Source organism: Pelodiscus sinensis, chromosome 10, assembly GCF_049634645.1.
Source record: "Pelodiscus sinensis isolate JC-2024 chromosome 10, ASM4963464v1, whole genome shotgun sequence".
Classification (NCBI taxonomy): Eukaryota; Metazoa; Chordata; order Testudines; family Trionychidae; genus Pelodiscus; species Pelodiscus sinensis.
The window spans coordinates 43,290,624-43,313,885 of NC_134720.1; the positions used below are offsets into that span (position 1 = coordinate 43,290,624).

At 42.8% G+C, this 23,262-nt stretch overlaps 1 protein-coding gene across 10 annotated transcripts in view; it reads right to left on the reverse strand.

Annotated features, from left to right (window-relative positions):
* The window catches only part of TBL1XR1 (TBL1X/Y related 1), a 221,366-nt gene that overhangs the window by 49,135 nt on the left and 148,969 nt on the right, over nt 1-23,262 (reverse strand). For 5 of the 10 annotated variants that reach the window (XM_075938001.1, XM_075938005.1, XM_075938002.1 and 2 more), the window contains one exon: nt 23,056-23,123. The exons of the other annotated variants lie outside the window; for them this stretch is intronic. The gene's annotated coding sequence lies outside the window, so the exon portion shown is untranslated. The remainder of the gene's footprint in view (nt 1-23,055; nt 23,124-23,262) is intronic. 10 annotated transcript variants of the gene reach the window in all.

Consider the following 23,262-nt stretch of genomic DNA (forward strand, 5'->3'; position numbering starts at 1 on the left):
GGGAGCGTCCAGACTAGCGCGCTGAGCGGACAAACAGCTGATCAGCTGTTTGTCGGCTCAGTGCGGCAGCCATGTAAATGAAGCCGCGATCATTTAAATCGCAGCTTCATTTACCTTTGCCTATGTGTCTAATCTACATGCCTCTGACGACAGAGGCATGTAGTCTAGACACAGCCAGAATGTGGAGACTCAGAAAAGGAGAAAATTAGGGTCATCCCCAAGCCATACATTGTTTAGGGCCCAACAGAACTCAACACTTCAGCGTGTGCATAACTTGAAGCACACAAATAGTACCATTTAAGTATTAAAAGTTATGCACATGCTCAACTGCTTTGCTTTATCAGGGTCTAAATGAAAAATTAACAAAGGTTTAAATAAGCAGAGTGCCCACAATTCCCTTATCATCAGTGAACAGCTCCCCAGAACACAGTCTTCAGAGAAAAGAAATGAACAAGAACACAGAGCAGATGATCATAGGGCTGGCCCATGAAATCATTCAAGAAAACCAAGCAGAGAGCCCAAAATAACTTATTTGGGAAAGCAGTGTGTCAACTGCCACTGAAAAACAAACAACAACAACTAAAAAACCCAAAACCTGCGGGTGAGTTCTTCTGAACAGGAAATGGAAACAAAATGCATTCTACAGAGAGCTTCTGTTTGGACTCAAAGAGGACTAACATTCACAAATAGTGTTTCCTCTCATTTTTCCCATCCTTGAGCGGAATTAATTTTGGTATGTGCACCAGTATGGAGGTGATGTGCGATACATCACCCTCATATTGACGCACATAAAATGTATGTGGGGCGGGGGTGAGGGCTCAGGCCTGGGGGTATAGGGATATGGGAAAGGGATTTAAAATCCTGTTTAATCAATTAACAGTTTTGACATTATATATAAACTGGTTAACTGATTAAATGGGGGTGCTGCAGGCAGAGGCTGCTCTGACCAGCTTGGAGTACTCCGCCTTCCCCCGGCCCGTGGTGGATTCTGCTGGACTGGAGCAGCCCTCCGCTCACAGCAGGCAGGGGGTTGCTCTAGCCCCTGCTGGTTAACTGCAACCAGTGAGCATCACCGGGTTAATCATTCACATTCTTGGTATGGGAAGTCCAAGCGATAGGGTGAGGCTGGGTTGATGGATTTAGGAATAAAGAGGGTGTTCTGGGGCTACTTCAAGGAGAGAGAGGACTCCCCGAGCTCTCTCTCCTTGCAGCAGCACTTCAGGGGAAAAGACACCTCTCTCTGTTCTGCAGCTCTGGGGTTGAGGGAAGTGGGATAGGAGCTGCTCTCCTGCCCCAGCAGGTCTGAACTGGGACCACACTGCCCCATCTCCAGCTGGGTGTGAGCTGAAGGAGAGACACGCTAGCCACAGCAGGTTCGAGCTGACACGGCCTTCAGGCCATCCCTCCCCCCAGCCACAGCAGATTAGAGGCCAGGCTAGGTTGGGATCAGTTGGTAGGGTGTTCCTTCTTCTGGCTGTGGTAGGCCCCTATGCAGGTTTCTTGAATACCTGTGAGATGCTAAAAAGGTGGCCTTGCAGCTTACAGAGGACTTGGGAAATGCCTCTGTGTGTGACTAAGCACCACTAAAGAAGTGTGTGAGAGCACAATGACTGATTACCAGTTCCAAAAAAATAAAGAAATCTGTATAGTCTAATACTTAATGATCATTCATATCATATACGGGTTGTGCCTCACAGCAGATGTATTCCCGTCTCCACCTACTAGAATACCTATTGTATAATTCAGCATGTGAGAATGATCAAGAATATTCTGTTTTTCTAAACATATTGCCACTGATAGATCATTCAGGGCTCTATTTAAGAAACTGTGTCAACTGAATTGAATTATATGATTTCCTGCTGACACATCAGTGCAAAGGCAAAACTGAGGGGTTTAATTTTCAAAACAGAAGACATTGATTCTGTGACAATATCCTATTAGACACAGTGATTACACTACATCAGTTTTTTGTACTGACGGATATTGGTGCGCTAAGAGTAACAGTTTCTCACTGTGTTACTGTTGATCAAGTGCATACTGACTGGTTTGAAAACACACTCATTCTGAGCTGCAAATAATGCCTATCTGTCTATAAGAAAAATGCTTAGCATTATACTAGACATATAAATTAGCTGGTTTCTGACCGACTGAGGTTTAGTTTTGTTTGTTTTGGAAACCCTGTTAGCAAATAACAATTAATGACCCAGAAATCTGGCACGGGTCCATTTGATATGATTAATATAGTTAGGTTACTGACAGTAATGATAGTCTCTGTGGTCCTTACAACGGTTTCCTGCTAAAAGAATCTTGATGCTCCTGCAGTCGTATCACTATCTTGACAAGTGATTTCAGACAAGGCAGATGTGCAAGCCACTTGAGTTTTGTTAAGAAATCAATTAGCTGTTCGGCAGTCACTGAGATAGTTCCTGAAACTTACCACCTGCTCTGCTTCTCCTTTCCCACTACTCTTACCATCTAGAGTTCCACTACCTCTGTATACTCTTGTTTTCTCCCCATCCCTATCCCCCTCCTCCTCCTACCAACCACATAAATCCAGTACACTCCTCAAACACATCCAGTGACATTTGCCCCATCTACTCATTCCCCTATGCCACTCTGGTTCCTCCCTCTGAAAATCATCCCTCATCACAGCTCACCTCTTCTTGTCCTGCTTCCTATAGAATGCTTGCCCCGTCTCTAAAAACATCACAGCCATCTGTGACCTCTTCATCTTCTACCCTGGACCATCTCCAGGTACTCAGAGATTTGGATCTTCCTGGTGAAGCCAACTCAACAGCTGCAGTCTCTTAGACAATTTCATTTTCTCCTGCATTCTGTACAAAGAATCTTCCCCAGAGGAACATAGTGGGGAAGTTATGCTTAGCTTCTCTGCTCTTGCTGCTTTCAGTTTCTCCCCACTTTTACTTGTCTTGTGAGCAGCACTCCTTCCAACTCTTTTCTCCTCTCCCCCCACAATGCTGTTATCAGGTTTTGAATCATAGCTTTCTGTCTTCCTTTCCTCATAATCACCCAGGCTACTCCTCAGAAAAGAGAAGCCTCAGTGAAATACGCAAAAAAGAGACTTTATTAAAAGTTACAAAACATATAGACCTTCAGGAAAGGAGGGTTCCTGCGCAGTGGAAGACTGGCACAAAAAAGACTGAGTTTGAGCAAGCAGTAGGTTAATAAACTAGTCCCCAGTAAAGCGGGTTAGTATGCAACACAGGCCTGAGTTGACTTATTGGGGTGCTTCTAGGTAAAGGGAGGCTGGGGGCTGCAGAAACACAAAGATCAGAAAAAGAAAAAGGGGATGCTGCAAAACAAGCACACTCATTAACAACTTGCCTTTGAGTGTTGCTTTGGGTTTTTTATTATTACTATTTTGTTTAAACCAGAGGTCTCAGACTCCTGGCCTGTGAGCCATTCCCAGCTGGAGCAATTGCACAATCCAGCCAGGAGTCTGTGTGTATGAGTCTGAGTGGGGGGCACTTTGGGGATTCACGGACGGCCAGGAGCCACAAGGAAATGAAGTGCACTTGGCAGACGCACTCACTACGCTTCTCTGCAGCTCCTGCTGCCACGGGGAGTGCACAGGGGCCCAGCAGTTGCTGCTGCAACATTATTCCCCAAAGCCACATCCTTGGGGGTCACGGCGAGGGGGTGAGCAGGGCTGTGGGAAGAGGCAGGACTTGTGGGAATGGGAACAGACACACGCATCCCAGGATTCCCGAATTGCGCAACTAGTCTGGCCAGGAATGGCATTTGAGACCTCTAGTTTAAACAGAAGAAGTTGCTAGAGATACGAAGGGCTCATTTCTTCTTTTACAAAGAGTGACTGAGGGCATCAGATCTGATTACACTGGTCTCTTAGACACAGCAGGCCAAATGAACATATTCTCCTTCAACAGTATGACCTTGAGGCATTACAAGCATGTTTGTTTTACTCTATCTTAAAAAGACACAAACACAAAATGCTCCATTAAGGTTTTAAGCACTTTATATGTGAGAATCTCTTTCGGATCAGCATAAGTGTTAGTCAAACCTAACCAATTAAAGCTAGCTAAAACTATAATAGCAATGTAAATCAGAAGCATACATGAGGCAAGGGAAATGTTTCCCAGGAGATGTGACAGAAAGAGGTGTAAAGAGTGGTTATGGGGTCTTTGTTAACCACAGTTGGAATGGAGGAATCACAGGCATGTGTGTGCATATGGGTTCCCTAATTTTTAAACTGCTTCCGAAAAGCTTCTGCATTGTCAGGCACATCACATAACTTATGCAGTGGTGATATAACAACCAATTCGACAATAACTAGGTGTTCAGTTCATGGAGCAGGTGGAGAGAGTGATCTTTTCTAAATGCAAATAAAACTGACTTGCTTCTTCATTATTAAGACTATACTTAAATGCTGTTCCCCAGGAGAAAGGTTTTAGAAGCATCAGCTTTGTCAGCATCTAGTTTTGGGATAACAAATAATTTTTCTGAAATTTCTTTTGGGAACATGCATGAAAGCTGCCTGATTGTTCCCGAGGCAGGTATTCTCTTGAATACTAACTACCAGGAGTCCGCGATCTCTGAAAAATGAAGGGTGAAATGCAAAATCCTTGTGAAAAAAATCATAATGAAAAAACAGAATCTCATGGGATTTAGAGAATTTTTAACTCCTATTTATTTATTAGGTTTGTATTACTGAAAACAAACTTTTAACAAAAGAGAAATAGAATCTCCGTTGTTAATTATTATTAGTTCAGCATTCCTACTTAGAAAATGCTACTTATTTAGGATGAGGCCAGATACATTCCCTTGTACTGGGATGAAGAAACAGCTAATAGCCTCTCCTTTAGCTAGTGGGAACAAAGTGAATTAAGGGTGTTGTGAAGACTCTGAGTATGTTTCTATAATGGCCTCCATTAATTAGAATGAAGGGCACTACTACCCATGAGTCTTGGATAGATGTCAAATATGCAGATTAGTGCTTATGAATATTAATGATAGAAATACACTGTAGTTTAGACTCACCTCCTTCTCTCCCCACATTAACCCAGATATTAAACACATTGAGAATGGATACTGTACTTGGACTCTGGTATTTAGTAATAAAAATATGTGCTAACGTTAATCACACTGACTGCTCAAAGCTCTCCAAAGCCATAAAACAAGCCATAAAGCCTAGAATAAATTAAACTTAAGCTATCTAACAAGCTTTCTACCAACCTAGGTAAACATCTTGGGAACGCAGAATTGACTTATATGGTGAAACAAAAAAAGGTAACATTAATATAATTGGGGTTTTGCATAACTGAATGATGAGTTTTGTCCCAATGATGTGTTAGGGACCCAATTCTATACTCTTTGCTCACATATCCTCACATCTAAACTTCACTTACTTCAGTATTTCTGAGTGATCAAATGGAAGTGTTCAGGTGGGTAAAGGTTATAGTATAAGGACCTATGCTTGAAAAAGTAAAAAAATATTGGAGGCAACTGAAGGGTATAAATGCAAAGAGATGTGATCTTTAGAATCTAGATTAGAAGAGAACTTCTCCCCACTCAAACACTTCCTCAATACCATCTTTGCATTTTTGTAGAATAAATCTGAAAAATAGCCACTTACCTAACTATTCTACACCCCATAAAAAAAAAAAAAAAAAAAAAAAAAACACACATTCAAGTTCCCTCTTCATTCAAAAATGATCAACCATAACAAAAAGCAAGTCTGTTACCAATGCAAATATGATAAAAGGAAATGTGGTTTTGTTGTTGTTGTTTTTAATACAATGTCCAACATCACCTCATACATATCTATATGTAATTCAAACATGGACTGTGCAGGAAGAAATATTTAAATTCTGAGATCATGCTGGTTTAAGTACGGGGAATAAGATACTTAAAATAACTGAAATTTCATACTGTGAAATTGAATTAGAGGGGAAGGGTTACAAAAATTAAAATTAAAGATAAACAAGAACGACTTCAGGATTTAACAAAAATGACATTTGAAATAAAATGTCAGATAAAATGTCCAAAACCCATATAACTTAGGAACCTAAGTAACACTGGTTTTCAACCACTCTTAGGCTATGTCTACACAGCATCTTAACAAGCTGCCTGTTATTTTAAAATATTTTTTGAAATAACGGGCATGTTATTTCAGCATCCCTGTAACCCTCATTCCACAAGGGATAAGGAATGTCTCAAAATAGTGCATTATTTTGAAATTTGACATTGTGTAGATGTGCCAAATTTCAAAATAAGCTATTAGGAAATAGAATAGAAATAGGATACATAATTTGCGTAGCACAAATTGCACATAATATTTTGAATTTAGGGTGCTGTGTACATGCACCCTTAGGCTCCAAGGGGGCAGATTTTCAAAGGGATTTTGGCACCTAAAATGCAAATGGTACTTAGATAATCATCTACCTAGCTCCCATTGATCTGAGAGTTAGATAATTGACCACCTTGGGTACTTCTGAAAATCCCACTCAACAGTTATGTTTAAATACATACATTTCTTCAAAAAAATTGTCCAAAAGTTCTTTACTGATTGTTGAAAATAGGACTTAGGATCCTAAATTATTTAGACACTACTGAACTTTCCCCACCATGTTTTGTTTGTTCATCAATCTAAATTATGATACAAACTACCAAATGTATACATGCAATTTAAAACACTAAGGCCCAATATCTAAAGGATACAGCAATACTAGAAACCTATAAATTCAGTCAAATTATATTATGCCTCTCAGTAGTCAGAATCACTCCAGAGTTACAAACAGACCTCCAGTACTACACAGAGATACAAAATGTATCATTTTCAATAGGGATGTTAGATACTAGGTAATTGAATAATTGTGTAACCTCATCAAATCTTAGCGGTTACATGACTATTTGATAGTTCTTAGGGGTAGGGCCAGCAGCCAGTGTGCTCGCAGCCCCACTCTCAGGGAGCCCCCGTCAACCCCCACTGATGCCTCTGTATTAAGAGGCAGCAGCGTGGGGTGGCAGGCGGGGCGGCAGCAGCCCCCGTCCTGAGGGATCCCAAGCTCCTCATGGACAGAGGCTGCTCCCTAACAGGTAGGAGCACAGAGGAGGGTAGGCTGCTCTGTGGGAGCCGATACACGCGGGAAGCCAGCTTCCCGCATCCGCTTGCAGCCTCTCATACAGAAGTAGCAAGGCGAGGGAGAGTGCGTGTAGTTGAGAGGATTAACCTTTAAGTTTAGGCTTATCAGTTAATTGTGTAGTCGACTACACACAGACATCTCTACTTTTCAAAAAAACTCTTGCTTACTTAACATCTGTTCAATCATGGATTACAAAACAAAAACAAAAGTCTTACGGACAAGTTCAAACTTCTTTCAAAACCAGTAATGGCTATTCTGAGATATGACCAAGTAGTACATTTTTGCCACTATGAGAGTCCAATGACCAGTTTTCCCCGCATTAAACACAGAGCAAATTTCATACTAGGAGTTTGTCACAGGTGATCTTAACTCTTCTACCTAGGCCTGGGAACAGTTACATAGGGACATGACCTACTACATCAGGGGTGGGGAACCTTTTTTGGGTCAGGGGCTGCTGATCAACAGAAAAATCAGTCGAGGGCCACACATAAGTGAGAAAAAAAAACCACTCAAACCCTTACTGACAAGGCCCCCGACTGAGAAGGAGAAACACACTCCCCACATTCCCCTCATACACCAGAACCTAGGGTTCCTCACCCCTATACTACAGCCATAGGCAAAATGGCATCCTCACTTAGTCAAGTGTTACACGTTGGTACAGAAAGATTCATTTCATGGCTGTCTGTTTCATAATTTACATCTTTTCAAAAAAAGGAGGCAAGAACTGGGAAAACATTTACATATCTTCCCTTATTTCACTGTATGCAAGATCTCAGTATATAATATTTCTTATTAGTGTATACAATTAGTAAATTTTTTCAGTAAAAACTAGGGCTATCAAGCGATTAATCGTGATTAATTGCACTGTAAAAGAATAATAAGAATACTATCTATTTAAATATTTTTGATGTCTTCTACATCTTCTAATATATTGGTTTCAATTTATTACAAAACATTTACACTGTAAAAAAACCTTCAGTTCACTTCACTGAAGTATTGTAGTGCAAATTCTATCATGAAAGCTAAACTTAAATTCTTCTAGATAGTAAATATATTTGTGTCCTATTCAAAGAGTCCTTTTTTAGCTCAGCCCCAGCTGCAGGCAGCTCAGCGCCGGAGGGGGTTAGACTCTGCCATGGGCAGTGCAGAATTCAGCGGGGCTCAGCCCCGATCTGCAGGTGGCACAGGGCTCAAGGGTGGGGGTCAGCCCCAAGCTCAGGGGAGGGGGTGAGCCAATGGGCTGGGGACGGGGGAGACGGGGGTGGGGGGGAGACTCCTCCATGGGCAGTACAGATTTCAGGGGGGGACGGACTCAGCCCCAGAATCAGATGTAGGGGGAGGGTCAGTCCCAGCCCCTGGAGGCAAAGAGAGGGTGACTTGGATGAGCCCTGCCGGGGGTGGGGGTGGGGGTGGCGGTGGGGAGTGCAGAGGAACATTTTAAAAAAATATGGTCACCTGGGAGGGGAGAGGGACAGGTGTCAGGGTCTTTACTTCTCCCTTGGAGTTGGGACATCTCCAGGGGGAAAAAAAACAAACCAACCCTTTCTCACTGCTTCTTTTTTCTGTCCGCCCTCTGGTGGCGGTTTGCATTACTGCGCTTTACCAGAGACGGGGCTCTGGAGCAACTCATGCTGGTTTGCTGACCACTGCGATTAACACAGGTTAATTTTTTTAATGCATTAATTCTTCCCTGCATTAATCACAGGCGTTAACACCCATTAATTGACAGCCCTAATAAAAACAGTATACATTAAAAAAAACCACACATTTCACACACATCATAGCTCAAGGCAGGTGGATGTGTGGATACCTGTGGTTTGTGGTTCTTCAAGCACAGGGAGGTCTGCTGCTGTTGGGAACTGGAGCAGGGGGTCACTGTTGGTCTTGGCAGTTCCAAGTGCAGGGGGTGTTAGTAGTACCCACAGCACATGAGGGACACCTGGAGAAATGGTTTGATTGTTCCAGGGACAAACGCTGTCTCCCCATTTTCGTCTCTCTCCCCCGTCTTTTATTTTTTATTTTTGTATTGTTTCTGCTACTTTCACAATATTCTCTCCTCCCTGGCAGGACTTCTCAGGAAAAAGAGTCACAAGGGAGAAGTGGCAACGAAACTACCTGCTCAGCAGACATCACAGCTGCCACTGGGTGTTCGGAAAGCTGAACAATACAAGGGGTTGTGCTGGATGCATGAGCTTTCAACAGAGCTGCCAAATACACAAGCATCCCAGGAGATGCCTGGTAACACAGCAACAGGAGAGCTTTAGAGAGAGACTACCTCAGTGCAATTCTACCCATAACTTGTACTATACATAGCTCCCTTTCATTTTCAGCGCAAACCAAACCATAGTACACACATCCAATTCCTCAAAAATCACACTCAAGCACGCTACCTTAACTTTGACCAGGTATTCTGTTATGTACAAACACCACATTAGTAAGGTTTTGCCACTGTGGACCTTTGTAGATAACAATTCTTAATGCAACTGACATTGGAACTCAGTGTAATTGGGAGGAAATATCTCCACCCTTTGTGGTTGGTTATCCATTGAAATTAAAAAATTTTTTGTGGAGTTGAATAGTTTGCAAAGGCAACTGGGTACTGGAATTTGGGTAAGTCAAGTGAAATTACTTGGGTAAGTAATTTGGGTAAGTCAAAAATTTGGGTAAGTCAAGTGAGTACTGCTGATCCCCTTATTTTTCAGTGATTGTGTTGATAAGGAAATGCACTTGAAGGCCCTTAATTCTGTTGTGTTTTGTATACAAATATGTACTGATGATTCCTTTTCAGAGGAGTCAGTATGTTTTTGGCAAGAAATATATCCACACCTCTAGCAGGCACCTACTCTTTTAACTCTTTATTCTCCTTAAAGTTAAGCATATGCTTAAGTGGTTTACTGAAACAAGACCTATCTGGGCTCCATTGTAACACAGTGTTAATATTTTATTACTCTGTATGCGAACACACATGGAGGTGATGGGCTAGGGTTGCCAGGTGTCTGGTTTTGAGCTTTCTGTTTGGGAAACAATTTGAGAAAATATAAATGAGAAAATACAAATGTCCGGTATTTTCTAAATAAGATGTAATGTAGATTGTGATGTAATGTCAAGTGTGTCCGGTATTTCTGTTGAAACCATCTGGCAACCCTATGATGGGCAGCTGATAAGTTGTAGACCTACATGGTAAATTCCATCTCTGACCACATCTCCTAGGCCCTGAACACATATCTGTTTCCTCTGGAAGTTTAAGTGTTACAATAACTCCCAGGCAGCAACCATTTTTTTTTTAAATTAACCTGCCACAAACACTTCCTCCTTTGCTCCTCAAGAGCGATATTCCTTAACTGAAACCAACATTTGTTAATGGCCAGACATAGACAGTCATGGATCCAGTGGCAAAGTCAGATAAATCATAGCTTTCTCAATTATCACCCCTAATGTCATTACCTTACAACACTAACCTTCTCCCCTCACCCTTCTTCTGTTCTTAAACCTGATTTGTCATTTTTTTGTGTGTTCACTTTTTTTGTTTATTGTATCACTTTGGTATATATGGTTGTGCCAATTTTCTTCCACATATTGATCTGAGGAAGTGGGTCTGGCCCACGAAAGCTCATCACCTAATAAACCATCTTGCTAGTCTTTAAAGTGCTGCATAGTCCTGTCTTTTGTTTCAGCTAGACCAGACTAATACGGCTGCATCTCTATCACAAGGTAGCTGTGAGGCTCAGTGGGGGCCAAACATAGTTGCGAGAGCAAGCAGGGACGCATTGCGATCCCCACTGCATGGGATGGCCTGACCCTTTCCCTCCCGAACTCAGCCTTCAAAGTCAGTGTAAAGATGATCTTTTACTACCAATATAGCCTGTATATATGATCAAATACAATAATTTGTATAAATACAAATATTCAAAACCACTATAATTTTAGATTTGTTTTGCTCATCTATTAAGTATATGAGATACATAGAATTCATAATAGTATTCTTGTGAGGAATAGAGCGTATTCAAATTCCTTCAAAGCCTTTATATCACAACATCATGAAATCTTTCCTGTATCTCACACGTGCACACAAAAGATCATTTTTACATTTAAGCTCTGCACTAATTTCCCGTGCAAGAAAACCAGCAAAAGAAGCTATTCATAAAAGCAATTTGAAAGGCATAAAGGAACCACACAAGAGGAGAAGCTGAAAACCAGTGCAATGCTTCCTCCCCTTTATTGCCTAGGACAATGTCAGTTGTCTGCTTTTACTCCTGAGAAATTTCTCAATTAATCCCAACTGAAAAAAAATCATTGATGATTGCTCATCAGTATGATGAGGATCGAGTGTACTGAGATTGCTTCTGGATTCTGAAACATTTAGTATGATATATACAATTGAAATGTATTTTATACATATAAAGAAACATATTAAGATGATCTGTGAGTCATTTACAAAGAAAATATATTTTGAATTAAACATTTTCTATAAGATAACTGTAAAATAACCAAATTACACATTCATAGAAAGGTATTTAAATTGCTACAGTGCAATAAGAAATATTAATATTGCTCCCCCTTTTGAAAATGTATTGTGAAGACAAAATATTTGCAGTTAATAAAACAGAAGCACTGATGGAAATAAGCTGCGTCTTGTATCTGCAGGCTAGCTATTACACTGACAGCTGCAGTGAAGACATCTCCTAATTGCCCCACAAATAACCTCTACCGGCTTTTGGTAGGGGGAGGGGTAATTATAGTAATGACCTCTGCTAGATTAGGGTTAGGGTTTTTCCTCAGGGCTTCCCTATAACATGAGTTAAGAACATAGGCGCAGCCATACTATGTCAGACCAAAGATCCATCTAGCCCAGTATCCTGTCTTTCAACAATGGCCAATGCTGAACGTTGATCGGATGTTTTCAGATAACTTTCCACAATGACTCCAAGATCTCTTGAGTAGTAATAGCATATTATGTATATATTTGCGATTATGGTTTTCCAATTCACATTATTCTGAATTTTAATGTTGATAAATGCATCTGCTATTTTGTTACCCAGTCACCTACTTTTGTGAGATCCTTTTAAAGTTCTTCAGAGTCTGCTTTGGGTTTAACTGTATTAAGCAGCTTAGTATCATCTGCAAATTTTGCCACGTCACTGTTTACCTCTTTCTCCTGATCAATGAGAGCTACCTGACTGCAAGACAGGCAGTGAGTGAAGTAGGCTTCCCTCTTCAGGGATCCCAGTGTTCAGAGTCATACATGGCCCCTACAGTTGGTGCAGGGGTATGGAAGGCAGGGACCCTAGCAGAGGAACCATCTGGGTTGCTGGCCAGGAGCCACCCAGGTAAGCACCCCCCGGCCAGAGCCTACCTCTGATACCCCAGTCCTTCCCTCTACCCAGCTTTCTGCTCCCTTCCTGCATCCCTATGCCACGTAACCCTAACCCTTTGTACTCCTATACCCATACTCTCTCCCTGATCCTGCACCCCCTGTTACATCTCTCCTCCAGGTCAGAAACACCTCATAGATCTTCCAACTTAATCTTCTATTCCTGGTCTCAACTCAAATCCCTGTACCCCCTCCTGCCCCAGGTCTCCTTCCAGACCCTGTATCCCCTCCTGCACCCTTCCTCGAGGTCAGACTCCTCTCATGCACCCATATACCCTCCCAGACTCTGCACCCGCTCTTGCACCCTAGTCTCCTGTCCCAGGTCTTAACGAACTCCTTCACCCAAACTCCCTCCTGTACTCCAATCTGTTACCCCAAGCTCCCTTCTGGACTCAGCCTCTGTCACAGACCCTGCACCTTCTCCATTAATATCATGGAAAGGTACATCCCTTAACCATTTACCAAATTCTTGGAGTGGCCCTTTCCCTTGAAAATTATTGCCCACCCCAAACATAAGGTGAAATCAAACGTTTGAATCACAGTTTCAGAAGTGAAAACTGCAGCTCTTACATTTCTACAAATCTAAAATCATGAACACTTAAAAATATGGGTCAGTAAAACAGTAAGTTAAGTGGGGTGGGATAGCACACTTATAAATACTGCTCACAACACTTCAATTATTTTACAGATTCTCAGTACCATATTTCTTTGATCCAAATGAATCCCAAGCTCTTTACCTGCAATTAGTTTACATAGTTACAATGTTTATGCCTTTCAGAATTTCCTTATATGATAGTTGATTAATCTGGGGTCACCCAAAGCTACCAAGCACATCTCCCAGGTTGTGTACGGGGAGTGTCCACATGTGGGCAGCTCTGAATAATGAATCAAGAGCCATAGATCTTAGGTTGTACACTAGGGATGTGAATGTGTAACATGTACACGATTAACCAATGAGCCTGGGCTTATTGGTTAATACTAACAGTTACATGCTGACTTTCCCCCTCCCACGCTGCCTCTGTAGATGGGGGAAGGAGGAGGGAGCTGGCTTTTAAATCAGCTCTCCACGCATGCCAGCTTCCATGTAGCCATCTCGCCCCCCTTTTCCCCACACACACACCTGCCTCCCACAGCACACAGGGGCGAGGGAAGGGCCTGGGAGCCAGTATGAATGAAGAGACAGGTTTTAAGAAAATTTACTACAGGAGCTGTATAGGTATGCAGCAGGCTTGAACATGGGTCAACTTCAGTTGAAGAATAAGATGGATATTGGTCACACCCATAAGGAAACCTATGTCCTTAAAAGTCCTGTTGCTCAGTGTTAGGTCGGTAATGAAAATCTGATTTTGGAATGTGGTAACAGAGTATGAAACTTCTAAAACTGCTCAAGCAATTAAAGGAATGGATAGATACCATCTTGATACCCTTGTATCAAGCAAGTGTAGATGGACAAGTTCAAACAAACTACATGCCAGAGAAACAACGAAGACATCACCTATACCATGAACATGGGTAGTAGACATGAAGCTGTCATAGCAATCCTAATGATGAATAAAGCGGAGCAGGCACTGACCAGGTGGGAATCAGCCAATGGAAGATTAGAGCTCAAGTTTAGCTAGATTCTTTAAACTATCAGTCATAGAACGTTACGTACCATGGAACAAAATGTCAGTTGAGTAAATTTTAGGATTTCTTATAAAGATGTCTTATCCCATGTCCCCAAATATGATATCCTAGTGGCTATGGGTAAATTTAATGTGAGTATTGGCAGTAACGAGGATGGATAGGATAAAGTTATGGGCAAGTGCAGCAGGGATTTGGACGTGAACCAAAATTGTGAACAGTTAGTAGAAATTTGCAGTGTAAACAACCAAGGGATAGGTGGAACAGTATTTCCTCATAAGGAAACCTACAGCATGATACGGAATTCCCCAGACAGTACTATACGGAACCAGACATAAAACTTCTGCATTTCAGTAATTTTTCACAGCTCACTGGCAGATGTAGATGTGTACAGTGTAGCAGATGTGGGCACTGACCACAGTCTTCTTATGACTAAGTTGAATATCAAGTTCCATAGAATGGAGAAGGTTAAACTAAGACCACACATCAAGAGTGCACAATTAAAAGACCCAAAGTGCTTTTTGGCTTCAACTGAAGAACAGGCTCCATTTTTCTAATAAAGTTAATTGAAGAAAATGGACACTGATACTCTGTGGGAAAGAAAATTGAAGACTGCTATCTAGAAAGAGCTGATTCCAACAACAATGAAATCTAAAATGCAAGAATGAATTAGCAATGCTACTTAGAAATCAGTTAAAAAAAAAGCATAAAGCAAAAAACTCACACGGACTAAGAGAATGCATGTGAAAAGGCAAACAAGTGGTAAGAAACATACAGAAGTTTCAATAGGAAGATTAAAAGGAACATTAGAAGAGCTAAAAGGGCATATTGATAGAAAATATCAAAGAGGTTGAAAATGCTTGCTAAAGAGGTGATCTTACAATGCTGTATACGATAATTAAACAGCTACCAGTAAACTTTAGCAGAAGTGGAGGCTCTACTACAGATGCAAATGAAATGACTCGTAGTATAGATAAAGAAGATAGGGAAAAAATTGTCAGAACTTTTTTGGGCTGTTTTAAATAGACCAACCCCAAGCAATCTACTAGAAATACATGATGAAGACATACGACTTGGGCTTGATACTGATTTAGGTGATATCATAACGGAAACAGTAAATTCAAAAATGGGACAGCAGTTGGGAAAATATAACATTACTGAATTGATACTTTTTTAAAAAAAGTAATGGACTGTCCTCTAAACTTTCCTTGGTTTTGGGGTTTGATTATGTAATAAAAGAAAAGAACCCCACAGAGGTGGAAGAGTGGCTTTATAAGGAAATTGCCAAAGGAGGAGATCTTACCAACTAAAATAAATGAAGAGGAATCACATTACTTTCAGTGCCTGGAAAATCATGGGAAACATCATGAGGAAGATATCAGAAACAAACAGATCTTCCACTTACAAGGAACATCTAGGTTTTAGACCCTGAGATATGTGCAGACCATGCTTTTGTTCTCAGATATATTACAGAAGTAACTGATGAATGTCAAGGATCTCCTGTGCTAAATTTTATGGATTTCCAGAAGGCTTATGAAGGAGTAATAGAAAGGGTTTAAAAAATTACAGACACTATGAAATACCATCCAAAATAATCAGAATCACCAAAGAGCTATACAACACTGAACGTGTAATTGGAGATAGTGACAACATAAGTCAATGGTGTAAAACAATGGTCTTTTATATCCCCACTATTGTTTGCACTGGTCATTGACTGCATCATGAGGAAAATAATTGCAGAAGGCAACAGAGTAATTTTATGGACAAATGACAAAGCACAACTGCGCTACCTTGTTTTTGGTGATGACAGTTTTCTCCTTAGTTCAATGTATCACTTAAAGGAAAAGACAGTTACTTGTTCTGTAACTGGTGTTCTTCAAGATGTGTTGCTAATGTCCATTCAACATAGATGTGTGTGCCTGCCACGTGCACCGGTGCCAAAAGTTTTTCCCTAAGCAGTACTTGTAGGAGCCAGGGTCCCCAGTGCCCCCGGGCATGGCGCATGCATGCTTCAATATATAGGGTGCCCCTTGACCCCTCCCTCCTCAGTTCCTTCTTGCCAGAACTCCAAAAGAGGGGAGGAGAGCAGGAGATTGAATGGACATGAACAACACATCTCAAAGAACACCAGTTACAGAACAAGTAACTGTCTTTTCTTCGAGTGGTTGCTCATGTCCATTCAACATAGGTGACTGTAAGCAGTGTCTGTGGAGGTGGGTAAGAGATATGGGAATGCAGACTGCAATATAGTCCTGCCAAACATGGAATCTTCACTGGCCTGCTGCGTGATGGCATAAGGAGATGTGAATTTATGTACCGACGACCTCGTTGCCACTCAACAAATGTCCTAGATCAGAACATGTGCAAGGTAAGCGCATGAGGAAGCCCAAGCCCTAGTGAAGTGGACCCTAAAATCAACTCCAGTGGTTGGGTCTCTGACAACGCGTAGCACATGCAGATGCAAGAAGTGATCCATTTGAACAATCACTGGGAGGAAATTGGGGAACCCCTCCTGCGCTCTGCATAGCCCACATAAAGCTGTGTGGATCTGCAAAAGGTATGTGTCTTCTCCAGGTAAAAGGCCAGAGCCTGGAGCACATCCAATGTGTGAAAGCGTCTTTCCTCATTGTTCACATGAGCCTTTGGGTAGAAGATGAGCTGAAAAATGTCCTGGTCCACAAAGAAGATAGAGACCACCTGGCAAAAAAGGCCAGATGAGGCCGCAGCTGGGCCTTATCCTTGAAGACTCAGGTATATGATGGGTCTGATGTCAGTGCTCAGAGCTCCAACACCCACTTAAGCCAAAGTGATGGAAATCAGGAGGCTACCTTTACGGAGAGCAGCAACAAAGGATACATGGCCATAGGCTTGAAAGGAGGTCCTGTGAGCTGTGCCAAGACCAGGTTCAGGACCCACTGCAGGAAAAGGTCTCTGGCCTCAGGGTAGAAGTGTTCCAGGCCTCTCAGGATCTGGGAGGTGACATCATGGGAGAATACCGAATGGCTTTCTATGGGCGGATGAAACAAGCAACTGGACAACAGGTGGACTCTAATGGTGGCTAAAGAAAGGCCTTGCCACTTTAGGTGGAGCAAGGAATCCAGGATCTCATGAAGGGAAGCTTTGCTAGGATAACCTGCCGTTGCTGCACCTATGTGGAGAAACGAGTGCATTTGGCAGCATAGGTGGACCACATTGAGAGCTTTCAACTCTTGAGAAGAACCCTCTGAACGTTGCCCCAACACTCTAGTTCCTGGGGGTTCAACAATGGATGAACCACACGGTCAGGTGGAGCAAGCTGAGGTTCAGGTGAAGTAAGCACCCCAATCCTGGGAGAGCAAGTCCTGTCTCAGAGTAGCCATCTGGGTGTACAGGACACCAGTTTCATCAGTGCCCCGAACCAATGCTGGCAAGGCCAAGCCAGCACAACGAGATCTCCATCGCCTTGTCTCTTTTGACCTTTTGCAGGTCTTTGTCAATGAGGGGAAACAGAGGGAAGACGCAGAGGAGACCCTCTGACCACAGGTACAGGAAGAGAGCTCCATTCGAGGGTAAACCGGGAGCAGAACAGGCTGCATTTCACATTGTCTCTTGTTGCAAAGAGGTCCACTAGAGGAGAGCTTCAGTCATGGAAGAGGAAGACAGTCACCTTGGGATACAGAGCTCACTCGTGGTGAGAGGAGAACTCTGCTGAGATTATCTGTGATTGCATTCTGAACCCCTGGGAGGTGATGGGCCTCTAGCATGATGCCATGCATGACACAAAACTCCTAGAGTCTCATAGCTTCCTTGCAGAGCTCTGGGGAGCAGATACCTCCTTGTCTGTTTATATAGTACATGATGAAATGATTGTGGCCAAATTTTTATGAATGGTATTTGAATTAATTTGTTAGTAACCTATTAAGAATTGCCTTTGAAAATCTGTTAATTTTTTTGTATATATTTAACTGAAACCCCATTTTAAACTTTGTACTGTATTTACTCTGTTTAAAGTAGGTGTGTGTCTATGTAAAAGTGTGAATGTGGGTGGGTGGGTGTGTAAAGGAATCAGTCCCTGAATCCAGCCAGCATGCCGGATGACCAGCTACCACCACCACCTTGCTGGCTGAAGAAAATGCAGGTGAGCCCTACAAAAGAACCCACCCAAGAAAGAGAAAAACAAAAGCTCCATCCAGAAAAAAAGATCCAAGTCCCATCTGCCATTAACTGATAACTCATGGTCATACAGGCTACGCCTACTCTGCACAGTTATTCCGGAATAAGCTATTCTGGAATAGTTATTCCAAAATAGCTCATTTCAAAATAGCACATCTATATTGCAGGGAAGCCCCAAAATTAGTCCGAGGAGGCTTCCCTAATGTAGACGTGCTATCTCGATTTAGAGCCCCAGGAGGAATAACTTAGCCAATCACCAGGGCCATTCTATTTTGAAACAGCAGAAGCAGAAAGTCTATACACACGTTATTTTGAAATAGCTATTGCAGAATAGGCATTATTCTTCGTAAAATGAGGTTTACAGAAGTTGGAATAAGCCATCTTATTTTGAAAAAATAATGGAAATGCTGTGTAGATGCTCGCATAGTTATTTCAGAAAAAAAAGACATTATTCCAAAATAACTTTGCTGTGTAGACATACCCACAGTGTCCTGGGGCAGTAGGACAGCACAAGATCTATGAACTAAAACATAAAAAAAGATGGATACAAAACTATAGAACTGAGTGTTGTTTTGTCAACATCGAAGCACAGGTCCGGACCGACAGAAGCCCAGCTCCTTACTTCCGCTCCCTCATCTAACTCACCTGGCCAGTGAAGATAAGGGAGCAACAAGCTAGAAACTAAGCAACAACAAGACTGTGTGTGTGTGCGCGCCCCCTTGAGACTTACGGGACCTTGGCAGCACCGAGGGTGATAGGTGGACCGAGTATCCAGCGTCCGAGTGGATATGCTGGGGCTGTACCGGTAAGCACCAGGGAGTCCATGGACACTACTGTACCTTCCACTGAGATGGCAGCCATGCTGTGCCCCGGGACAGCACTGGCAGTGCTGACATTGACAGCACTGATGAAGGTGACTCAAACGCAGGGTTCAGTGCCTTTTGAGGCTTTTCCGGCCTGTCCGCTGACTGGTCACTCTTCTTCCTCTTAATCCTTACGAGGGAACTTGTCTCTGGCCCAGCTTCTTAGCAGGCCTACCCAGTGCCATGGATGATGACCAGTGCCGAGCACCAAGGCACCGATGCTCCGTGCTGAGTCAGACTGCTGATCCTGTGGGGCAAGTGTGAACTCCACTAACAGCACTGTAAGACGAATGCTTCACTCTTCGATAATTCTGGATGGAAGGACCTGAAAATGCGACAGTTGTCCAAGACATATTCTCCGAGGCAACACAGGCAGTTAGCATGCTGATCACTGACTGGCATGGGCCTGTGACATGATGCCTGGGCTTTGAAGCCAGGGGACCTGGGCATATGATGCCCCCAGCAGAATCTCTTCAGAAGAATGAAAGTCCAATAATTTACAGGTACTTAGCAGATCATGTAGAACTATCAAGAATGCAAATGGACTGCTTGCTGCAGCCAAGGCTGGAGCATGCTGTTCCAAGCATCATCATTGGCAGTAAGGAGGGTGGGGGGAGGAAGAGGGGAGGTGTAGCATGCATGTGACACTCCAGAGGACACTGGGGACCCCAGCCCCTATGGAAACTGCTTAGGGAAAATCTTCCAGCACCCATGCATGTGACAGGCACCCATGTTAAATGGACATGAGCAAGCATTCGAAGAAGGAAAGCTGTTGGCAATTCAAGCAAAACAAGTTGGTGTCTTCATCAACAAAGGAAAGAAAAAAAAAGACTTTCAGGATTCTAAAAGTAACCCTTAGGCTGGCCTGGCCCCGGGCACGTGGCGCATGCGCGATGCCGGAGCCGGCCTCGGGCGCGTGGCACACTGTGAGCGCCGGCCCTGGGGGCGCCGCGGATTCACCCCCCGCGGCGCATGGGGGGGGGGGGGAGAAAGCGCTAGCGCCGGCCCCGGGTGCGCGGCGCTTGGGGGAGAGAGCGCTGGCCCCGGGCGCGCGGCGCTTGGGGGAGAGAGCCGCGCGGCGCTTGGGGGAGAGAGCGCCGGCCCCGGGCGCGCGGCGCTTGGGGGAGAGAGCGCCGGCCCCGGGCGCATGGGGGAGAGAGCGCCGGCCCCGGACGCACGGCGCTTGGGGGAGAGCGCCGGCCCCGGGCACGCTGCGCTTGGGGGAGAGCGCCGGCCCCGGGCACGCTGCGCTTGAGGGAGAGAGCGCCAGCGCCGGCCCCGGGCGCGCGGCGCTTGGGGGAGGAGAGGGAGAGAGCGCCGGCCCCGGGCGCGCGGCGCTTGAGGGGAGAGCGCCGGCCCCGGAATGCGGCTATGGGGGCGCCCCCGCCCCCCCGGGCGCCCGGCGGGCGAACGGCCACGCCCCCTGGCGCCCAGCAACCCCAAACGGTTGGGGACCACTGCCTTAGGCTATGTCTACACTGGCAGGTTCTTGTGCAAGAATGGCCGTTCTTGCACAAGAACCCGCAGACCATCCACACTGCCCACCAGCTCTTGTGCAAGAAGATTTACAGTACGGCATCAGAAGAGAGGGCTTCTTGCGCAAGAGCTGTGCTCTTTTCTAATAGGTGTAAGCCCTCTTGAGCAGGAGCTCTTGCACAAGAAGGCACTGTGAACGTGCAGCAGGGGTTTCTTGCGCAAGAAAGCTCTATGGCTAAAATGGCCATCAGAGCTTTCTTGCACAAGAGAGTGTCCACACTGCCATGGATGCTCTTGTGCAAAAGCATATGGCAGTGTGGACGTGTTCTTGTGCAAGAACCCGCCAGTGTACATATTCCTGGAGTGGAAGAATAAACAGTAAAAGAAAACAGTCATTTCACCTGTCTAGAGAGTGAGATGTGCAATGACAGTGGCACCATGCTAAAAGTCATACAACAAATATCAAACATAGCAAACAGCTTTCATAAACTTGGAAATGTAGGTTGATTGGTATGGACATAAAAATATGAATTACATATCACATTATCCTTTGTTCTCCTTTATGGAGCACAGTTACTAAAGTCTACAACAGAAATTGAGACTAATTCATTCCAAAGTAAAATGCCCGCAGTAGATATTCAGAATCCATTTGAAAGTGCTTCTCGCAACATCAGAAATTCTAATTAGGACGAGCCTTTTTAAAACTGAAATATGGTAAAAAATTGCAATTTAGGGCATGCTTTAAGGATGGTACCAACATGACTTTCACAGTAATAAAATGTATACCCTCTGGAAAGAGAAAAAGAGGGCAACCTAGAGAAACAATATGCAGAACAATACAGAACAAAGCTAAATCCATCAACATGACAGAAACCTTAACTGATCAGCACAAGATCCAAATAAATGACAGAGACCCTATGCACCTGAGGATGCATGAGGATAAAGAAAAAGAATAGCTGATTAATGTTGCTCAATTCATTATTCTACTTTACTTTGATATAACTCTGAGGGGCATGTCTTCCCATACCCTGAAACTCAGAAATCACAGAGTGTAGAAGTGCATGTTATCATCTGTGCTAGTATGCCTGTGTACATATTCAATACTCTACTAAACATAACTGCATGTTGAAAAACAGACACTGTGCATACAATCATGCCCAAATTTAATCTCAATCTGATGAGTTTTATATGAACAATTCAGTGATAACCAGGAAAACTCCTTCCCTCTTGATCCTGACCAGCACAAATCTACAAATGGAAATCCCTGTCCTCATTCCTACCCTATGGGCCTCAGCACCACCCATTGCCAACAAATCCTACATCCGCACCTTAAGATCTTCCTACTTCCCCCTTCTTTTTTCTCTTTAAATCACAAACAATAGGTGACCCCATTTGGAATTCTCAATGAACGCACAGTAGTAGCCCCTTTGATTTCAATTAATTGCTCAAGAGTTTTGCTGGGATTACGGCCAGTAACAAGATACTTCACGTATCAAGATTCTCTCCTCTGTTCTTCTAAACTATGCACTTGAGATGGCTCGTTAAAACAACCAGCTTTTATCTTTTAGTGTCCATAAGATTATTCCCCAGAATCTTCAGATTCTTTACTGTAAACTATAATAGATGGTGAGGAAAAGATATCTGCTACAAGCACAATATATTTGTTAACTTACAGCATACAGTGTATATTGAAAATTTCAGTTACCTACTGCTGTAAGAACAAGTACAATTGTGTTCTCACACACTCCATGAACTTTGCTATTGGTACATAGTTCAGAAACCATCTTCCCTTTATTAAAAAAGTGTGATAATCTCATCTCTTTTATGATTCTGGCCATGAAACAGACACAGAATACGAGAAGCAGGTTAAAGAAAAATTCAAGAGGTCAAGAGAGACTGTTTTCATTTATATACATATTTTTAAAAAATCAAAACCAAAAAACATTACTGTAGCACATGAGAACTGGGGGAAAATGGAACTAGTAATGGTACAGTAAATATGACCTCTGCAATTATTATTTTTAACCAGCTAAAGCTGTAACACTTGAAATATACGTTCTGTAGATGATGTGCAGTATCCTGTGTACAAAACATTAAAAAATAAGGTACAAAGCAAATCCATATTATGATGATGACTCCATATTTCAAGGTAACAATACAGCTGCTGCAACTTGTTTTGTCAAAGGTCTATTTAATAGCATTTCCATACTATGAACTGACCTGTTATAACAGCTCTCAAGGAGCTAATTATGGATTTATACATTAGAACATAAAAGCTCCAAAGGAGCTGTTAAATAAAAATACATAATGTAAAATTTCAGCAGACTGCAAAAAATTAATACCTAACTAATAAAGTGAATGCATATAATGTCTGATACCAATTTATACCAAAATAATATTCCACCTCTATTTAAAAACAAATATATAAATCATTGAGTGTCCTTACCAGAACTACTCTCTGAAACCTCACAAAATTGTGATGTGGCAGCAGTACAGCCCTTGGTATTACACCACCTGTAACACAAACCATATTATGATACTTTCTGTCAATATTTATTTGAAAGTGATGGAAAAAGTATAAGACAAATATTTTTCTCCTAGTCTTTTTATTTATTCTATTAAAGCAACATTCATAGTTTCCTAGCTATCACCA